We start from the raw sequence: 9,443 nt of genomic DNA on the forward strand, positions 1-9,443 counted from the left end.
AAAGCCCTCCAAAGGAGTCTTCTAAATACACTCTATAGAAAACCCTGATTCAGTGAAAAAAGGGCAGGATGCTAAGTGGCATTTATATCTCAACTTCAACTCAGTAAAACATCTCATTCCATGTGGACAGGAATAAGGAGGGAAGTGGGCCCTGTATCTGGATGAGTTAGAAATATGCTCCCTCTTGGAAGACCTCTACCAAAATTACAGCCATATTTGAGGACGATGTGACTACAAGCAGTATATAAACAATATATACAATGCAATTTAACATGATAATATTTTTTTAAATGAGTTATGTGTTGTTTTGAAGCTGTTAGTTTTGCCAAATATCAACAGAGACCTTAGCCTTCTGCAGCTGCAGAGGAAACTGAATTCCCAGCTTGCCTGCACTTGGTCTGGTCTCTCTTCCTAAAGCCCTACAGTGCCCCAAGCATCCCTGATCAACCCCTCCCACAGCCACCTAAGCCAGAGACAATCAACAGCTTTGGAGCATCTGCTGAGGGAGGCAGGCAGCGCGGCAGGAAGAGTCCTGCTCTGGAGAAACAAGAGTCTCAAGGCCTGGTTTGGACTTGTTGCTAACTCACTGAGTGATGCTGGATGACTCCCTTCACCATTCCACAGATTACTGTAAAATGAGAAGCCAGGGGTCCAATCCCAAACACCTTCAGAGGCCAGGTAACATCAGTGAGTGAAATAGGCCAGGCACAAGACAAAAGGGATTAGTGAGCACTCTGGAAAGTTGAGAGCTCATGCCTTTATAAAGGGGCAACCACTACTCAGCTCCTGCAGATTGTTCCATCAGCGTCACTGAGAATCGGTCTACAAGTCTTGCACTGCACAAGGACACTACTTCAGAGGAGGTGTCATTGACACCACAGATGTAGATGTTTATCAATGATGGTTTCCTGGAAGATGTCTGTGGAGGGTTTTGAGGAAAGGATACCTTCTAATTGCACAAAGGGGCAATATGGGCTCTCAGATTCCCTGGTTACCATGTGGGAATGGAGCTCCTGTGTGGCCAGATCTTCTTCTTTTCTGGAGAAGCTGGAAATATGGTTGTTAATGTGAAATTTCCTTAACTTAAATTTAGCTGGAAACTAATTCCAAAACATTTTTGACATTGTGTGGGCTAAACAAAACACTCCTGGGGGCCAGATTCAGGCTATGATTGGCGATCTCTGGTCCAGATGACTCTAAATTACTGACATCCCAGAAACCCTCCTCCTCTGTGGTCCTCATGTGTAATCCTGGGGCAATCACAAAGGAAAACTAATTACCCTGGTACATTATGTGGACACAATATGGATGATATGGATATACCAGTGATTATATGGATATAATTGGATGATATGGATATACTAGGGCTTATGTGATTCTAATATGGATTACATGGATATAACATGGATTATATGGCTATAGTAGGGATGGTACGGATATAAAAAGTAAAACTGCATCATTTGAATGTACTTGCAACATTCTCCCTACATGTCATCTGGATAACCTTAGTTCCTCCTTTCTTAATATCAATGTTATCTTTCCAGAGAGAATCTCCTAAGACTTCAATCTAAATTAGGTTCCCCTGTTACTCTTTCTTAAAACACCTTACTTTTCCTGAGTGAACTTACCAAACTTACATCATAAGACATTCGCTTGTCTGAATGTTCCCTTACTGTCTGTTTGCTCATCACTTGGTGGAGAGCATTTCTTTACCCGTCATTGTATTCCCGGTGAGGACATATCTGGAACCATCAGATGCCCAATGTAGATTTATTGAATGACGGATTAACATCGACCCCATCAGGGAAACATCTTTTCTCCTCGGTGTCCCTGAACTGACCTTGCTGCCTGGCATTCGACTTCTGGGTTCCTGACCTTGGAGACATCTGACTTCTATTGCTGAGCAGGAGGCTCTCCAGCATGCCTCCCTCCCCCACATAACTCCTGAGCCAGAGAAGAGCCCAGCTCAAGCCAGTGATGTTCAGGACATCTGTGCTTGGCTTGTGGCTGAAACCCACCTGGATTGGGGTTGGGGGACTCATGTTTCAGTAACACACACAGACAGCTTCTCTGATAGAAAATCCAGTTCATCTTGGGTGCTAGAGGTGGGGGGAGAGTTTTCAGTACATAATTACATTCTATTCTCTGTGCATATTTCACATTCTGATTTATTTCATATGAGTAACAAGATCGTGATTATGCCCACTAATAGGCCAGGCAACCTGCAGATTTACTGAAGAAATCTGGTAGCCTTCCAGGCAAACTGCATTTTTCAGTGTTGAAAAGAATTCCCTAAGAATCATCTCCAGTCCATAAAACATCAGCAAATGCAACTGATTCCACAAAGTAACTAAACTCAGAGTGAAGATAACGATTGCAGGAGAAATTGCAGAAGGAGAAGGAAAATGGAAATCACAGGGAGGTAACTTCTCAAGGAGCGAAAGAGAAAAAGGAAGGCAGGAGCAGAGAAAGGAAGACTAAGGAGAGAGGACTGGGGAGCGCCCCGGAAGTGGACATTGTCAAGTGGAGAGGTTTTGTCCAAAGCTCCACCTCCAGCTCCTTCAGACTCTGACCCAGGCTCACATTCAAGTCCAGCTGCAGGTACCACTCGGTCTTATTGTAGACTGGCCACAGAGGCAGGCCTTCCCTGTTAGGATCCCTGGAAGGGAGAGCAGAAAAGGGATGAGGTTTTCATCCCCAGACACCTGCTTGTGGGCGAAGCCAGGAGGTCTTCTTACCCAGTGCGAGCAAAGTTAGCCCAGTATCGCATCATCTTCCTGCTCAGCAATCTCTCCTCCTCTGTGGCTCCTTCTGAAGCAGACAATCACAAAATCCGGCTCTCACCATGATTCCCAGACCCTGAGGTGCCCCACACGTGATGAATCACTTGCAAACTCTCCTCCCTTTGGATCCTCCCAGCCTACCGAGTCACTGTGTTCATTTTGTCCATGCAGATACTGAGGCTCAGAGCAGCCGTGACTTGCCCAAGGAGTCCTGGCTTCCAAATGGCAGAGGCTGGACACATGTCTTCCCTGTCCCCCCATTGCTCTTCCAGCCATTCTCATGAGGCTGCAAGTGCCTTGGAGATAGAGATCACCTCTCTTTTTCTCAAACAATTAATTAATTAGTGTAGTGCTTTATTTGAAAAAGAAATACTTGCTCAAAGTGCAAAATCCAAAATTCCCTCCAGCCTCTTCCCTCCAGACACCCAGTTGCCAAACTCAGAGGAAACCATTGTTACCCGCTTCTTGAGCGCCCTCTCAGGGCAGGTCACACATGTGCAAGGGTTTAAGCAGAAAGCTTTTTACACACTCAGTGTAATATGGACACATATTCTGCATCTTTTTTTACTAAAACTGTATCTGGGAGATAGTCCCACATTGTTGCCTGTAAAGCATCTATTTGTTGACACTTATTGTAATCATATGTATGTTACATATATAAATATATAATTATATATAAATACATAATTCATGTATCCATGACCCTGTTGATGGCTCTTGACCTTGTTTCCAATCTTTTGGTGGTAAAAGTAATGCTTTAGTGTTTAAGGATATTTTTTCACAAACAGAAGTATAATTGCACAAAGAAATCCTGGAAGGTGAATTGCTAAGCTAAAGACTATAGGCGCTTTAAATTTTGACAGAGTTTTTCTTAATATATGAGGTTGCTTACTTCCCCACACCTGCTCAAATACATTACATAATATGTATTGTTCTTCAGCTTTGATCAGCGAAAAAGGATTCCTCAGTCAAGCAACCCTCTTGTGATGAGTGAGGTTGAGTGGATTTTCATGTTTAGAAGCCAATCATGTTTCTTTTTCCATAAACTATATGTTTATATCTGTTACCCAGTTTTTGATTGGCTTGTTCTTTTCTCAGTGATTTTAGGAGCTCTTTAGACATCCCGGAATTTAACACTTTGATACATATATTGTTCATTTTTTCCAGCTGGACAGTCCATGTGCCCATCACCGAGTATGGGCTCAGTGATGGTTGCTGAATGATAATAATAGGAACATTTATTAAGCACTCACTATGTGCCTTATGAGAACTGTTTCATTTACTTCTTATGCCCACCCAGGAGGTAGTTCTTTTATTGTCTGTACTAGAAGACGAGAATGAATACATGAAATCCTGAGTGAACCACAGGGCACCAAGACACTCTATGGGAGAAGCTCTGTCCTCATCGTTGAGAGGGCAGGATGAACTGGTTAAGAGCCTATTTTGTGCATTCTTTTAAACTAAAGATTTTAGTGATATCTCCTGTGTGCAGTTCCTATAATTTTTTCTATTGCTAACCTCATCTAATTGGCTTATTATTTTAGACAAAGAATAGGTCCAAAACTCAGGAATAAATGGGCTAACCTCACTAGTAACATTTCACAAACATTTACATTAGACCACCTGGATCCAGGCCACTTTGGGCTGGAATTATGAAAACCGTGGTCCTTGCCTTTTAAAGCTCTGGGTGGTATTCTCACGGGAGTTCTGGAAAGTGCAGGGAGGGTGAGAACAGTACTCAGAGAGAAGGAAGAAATTGGTTCTAATTCTTTAAAAAATTTGAGTCATAAGTGCCCACCTGATAGGCTTTAGTTCAAAAAGAAACAGTCATTAAGCAGATACTGGCAGCTCATTTTCCTCATGGTTTTCGAAAATGGTAGTGGGTGGCATTTTCCAGGCAAAGATTGTCTCTGTGAACCACAGATTAAATGCCAACTCATCAGTGTCCCTGGGCTCTCGCATAGTATTGGGGAGAATGAGGGGCTTTGTGGTCAGCGGGAATATAGAACATTTCCATCACCCTAGAAAATACTCTTGTTCTCCTTCTCGCCCCTCTACCAAGAGATAATCAATGTTTTTATCCCTATCACCATAGATGAATTTTGCCTGTTCTTGAACTCTGCACAAATAGAATAACACAGTATATAGTCTTTTGTGTCTGGCTCCTTTTGCCTAATGATTCTGAGATTCATCCATGTCATGCGTATCAATAGTTGATACCTTTTCATCTCCAAGTAGTGCATGAATATACCACAATTATTTATCCATTCATCTGGTGATAGGAATTTGGGTTCTTTCTAGTCAGAGGCTATTATGATGAAAGCTCTTAAGGATGTCCGTATGCAAGTCTTTTGTATGGACAAATGCTCTCACTCCTCTTCCTTGAATATGTAAGAGTGGAATGGTTGAGTAATAGGGTAGACACACATTTAATTTACAAGAAATTGACAGCTTTCCAGAGTGGTTGTACCATTCTACACTCCCCACAGAATTTCATGATAGTTCTGAACATTCCACATCATTGGCAATACTCTTGGTATAGTTTGTGCTTTTAACTGCCATTCTAGTAGGCGGAAATCATTGCCTCACGTGGGGTTTATTTCACATTTTCTTGATGACTTAACAAGGTTGAGCACTCCCCATTTGCCACTCCCTAACTCCCCTGGAAACCATGACTCTACATTTTGTGGATTTAGGGCCTTCTCCTCCATCACAAATGTCGCCTCTGTCTTTGCTCAAGGGAAACTGCAATTACAGGACAGCTCAAGTGCCCAGGAGGACCCTCAACAAAGGGTCAGGAGATTGGGAGATGCATGCTCCACCTCTGGAGGCATTCTGGATGCTGCTTGGGAGGCAAGAGGTCCTAGAGAAACTGGGCTCTCACTGCTCACAGCAGCAGCCTCAGTAGTGCACCCTTACCTTATCCTTTCCCTCTCCTCTCCCTACATCAGACTCTGATCCCAGGAATCAAACAAAGTCCATTGGTCCTACAAGGAGATCTAGAAAGCAGACCTTCCGTGGGATTCTGTAACTGGATCACTCACTAGTCAGACAGCATCATGTCTCTGCAACTCTCCGTGGTGGGTTGGGATGTGGTCCTGCTGAAGGGGCAGCACTGAGGTATCTGTCAACTCAGCACCTCTAAGGCATAGAGGCAAGGTAATTGTGAGGATTGTGGTGTTGGCTGGATTTGTTAGCTACCTCAGAAACCTGGGAGAAAGTGACAGGCTCAGTTCAATCAGCTCTCATCACAGAGAATGCCAGGAAAATTAGAAGGCCTCCAGGCAGCTTTTAAAGACAACCTTATCTCCTAGAACATTGTTAGCCCATGCTGAGACTTGGACCCAGGATTTAACCATAAGAGTGAGAGAGCTACAAAGGAGTCAGGCCCTGCAGTCAGGGCCCAGATAAGGAATGATTAGGACTCTACATCCTTTATGTCCTCAATGGTAGACTAATCTCTGCCATACCCTTGCCTGAGGATACAATATTCTGTTCTTATTTACTATATTGGCCATGGGGTGGTGCCTCCTGGATTCTGGAAGCTTCACATATTCCGCTTGACCTTCCGTACTGTAATAGCTCTTACTCATAGACCAGAGACAATATATTGGAGATTGCTCTAATTGCCAAGTACATCGATCCCAAATTATGAATGTGATCACTGAAGAAATGACCACTGGGTGGGGTCCATTGAGCCAGTGGAGACACCATGAGCTGGACTTTAGCAGGGACTCCATTTATTACCTGGTCTGTTCAGGCCCCCACTCTAACAAGGGTGTCATGATGACACATTGGGTCTCCAGATATTGATGTCAATTCAAACTCTGTCTCCAGTAGTCCTGGAAATGTTTGCTCCATGCACAATCACCCAAGAAAACAGCCATAGGTCCTTGCCATAATGTTGCACAGCCCTTCTTCCAAGGAACCCAGTCGCCTTTCAGTTCAGAGGTTTCCCAATCTTAATATTGGCTCAGATCTTTTTCTCCCACCAGGGTTTGGACTGCATGAGGGCAGGGACATTTTGGATTTATCTTCACCCTCAATGACCAATGTAGACCCTGAAAGAGCAGGACTTTAAAAAATATTAAATATAAAATTATAAATGTGCTTCTCCTCCAATTTTATAGCTAAAGGGGGATTTTACACAAAGGTGGCCTGGAATGACCAAAACTCAGGAAAATATTTAAATCTGTCACTTATTAGGACTATAAGGAACCTGAACTGGATTTTGGTGGGTTAGTCTTGAAATGGAAAAAAATGGAAACACCTTACAGACAGAACTTCTCAGTTGGATCTCAGAATCAAGTCCTAGTGACCTTCCAGCCAGGAATGGATCAGTGTCACACTCACTAAAAGGAAATTTATTTGGGTGCCTCTGGTAGTGCACAACCTGAGTCTGTGGAGGATCCTGTAAGCACCTGGGAATGCTGGGCCTCCTCTATGTATTCCATCAAGCTGAGAAGGAAATAAATGCATGGAAGGTAAATGACTATCATAAAGACATTAAAGAAGTCAGAGGGGAAATTGGACAAAATGAGTGAAAAGATTTAGAATTTAAGTAGAGAAATGGCAATGCTACAAGAAATGAAGGGAAAATCCTAGAGCTGAAATATACAGTATATGAAATAAAGAATTATTTGAGTGGGATCCACAGAAAATTGAAGAAATCTGAAGGAAAAAACATAGTGGAATTAAGGACAGGGTAATGGTAAGTATCCAAACTGAGCACAAAGTGGAAAAAAAAAGGAATAAAAAGAGCATCAATAACATGAAGTACAATATGAAATGGCCTGACACATGCATGATTGAAGACCAGAGGAGAGTAGAAGGAGAAGCAAGCAGCAGAACTATTTGAGGGATGTTGGTTAAAAACTGATGAAAGACATCAACCTACATATCTAAGAATCTCCACAAATCCCAAATGGATAAACACAAGGAAAGATGTTACACCTTAGCACATCATAATCAATCATTGAAAACTCAAGTTAAAAAATCTAACCAGCAGCCACAGGATAAAACATACATTGGATTTTAGAGGAAAAAATGAGAATGACAACTAGTTTTGTTAGAAACAATGGAAGTTAGATGATAATAGAATGATTAAAGAAAAAGTACTCTCTGTCCAAAACTTTTTATCCATGGAAAATATCCCTCAAGAAGGAAGAAGAAATAAAGACACATTCAGGGGAAAAAATGCTGACAGAATATGCTATGGATAGTGCCATACTGCAAGAAAGACTAAAGGATGTTCTTCAGGAGATGCAGGGTGGACTCAGAGAAAATGATGCTATGGGGAATTCTAAGGGCCCATCACCCCACAAAAGCAGTGAGTATATTGGTAAAAAGCTGTCAAGAATCAACTCATAGGGACTCTAGAAATGAATCAAGGCTTTACAGAGCAGGCAAACACTGAACCTAGAAAAAGGTGTTTGAATCATGGTAGGAGAGTTTGTGGCATTTTAACCTACTTTGCCTCTCTACCCCATCCCCATCTCCATGGCAGGCCAGTGTCTCCTGAAGGAACAGTTCAAAAGACTTGCTGTTATTGAGCCATACTCAGAAATTTCCCAACATGGAGAGGTGAATAACCAGAGGGCCTTTGTCAAAAATATTTAAAGACAAATCTATTTGCTGCTGGCATATGCCCCAATACTAGTTGGGGCAAACGATAGACACACAGAAAAGCTTTGAAGGGAAGGCTGGTGAGTGAGATGTTTTGGAGAATATGGGTGTTAAAAGCTCCCACCTTGCGAATCTATAAAGCCATGTGCATGTCAAGTATGGAGAGCATACTCAGAAGAGACGTGTAAAGTTTAAAAGTCAGCATTGATGCACTTTCGGTCTGTAATGCCTTGTGCTTATATGATTTGAAATAAAATTGCACAAAACAATAATTACAACTGATATGGATGGAGACAAAATGTATAATGATGCAATTTTTGATAAAAATGAAATAAAGGGAGGTAGAGCTATATAGGAGTACATGTTTCATATACTATGGCAACTGAGTTGGTATTAATGCAAACTAGATTGTTGCAAATGAAGATATTAAGTGTAATTCCCAAAGGAACCAGTAAAATACTAATGGGGGGCCGGGCCGGCTGTGTATTCATTATGTTTACACTCTCTGCTTCAGAGGCCTGGGGTTTGCCAGTTCAGATCCCAGTGAGGACTTAGGCACCGCTTATTAAGCCATGCTATGGCAGGCGTCCCACGTATAAAGTAGAGGAAGATGGGCATAGATGTTAGGTCAGGGCCAAGCTTCCTCAGCAAAAAGAGGAAGATTGTCAGCAGGTGTTAGTTCAGGGCTAATCTTCCTCAAACAAACAAAAAAAACTAATGGGAAAATATATATGCATAGCTCATTTTATTGTGCTTTGCTTTATTGCATTTTGTAGATATTGCATTTTTTGCAAATTGACGATTTGCGGCAACTCTACATTGAGCAAGTCTATTGGCATCATTTTTCCAACAGCATTTCTTCACTTCATGTCTCTGTGTCACATTATGGTAACTCTTGCAATATTTTAAACTTTTTCATTATTAGTATATTTGTTATGGTGATCTCTGATCAGTGATATTTGATGTCACTATTGTAATTGTTTTGAGACACCATCAGCAGCTCCCATATAAGACGATGAACTTCATCATTAAATG

Source organism: Equus quagga, chromosome 13 (genome assembly GCF_021613505.1).
Source record: "Equus quagga isolate Etosha38 chromosome 13, UCLA_HA_Equagga_1.0, whole genome shotgun sequence".
Lineage (NCBI taxonomy): Eukaryota > Metazoa > Chordata > Mammalia > Perissodactyla > Equidae > Equus > Equus quagga.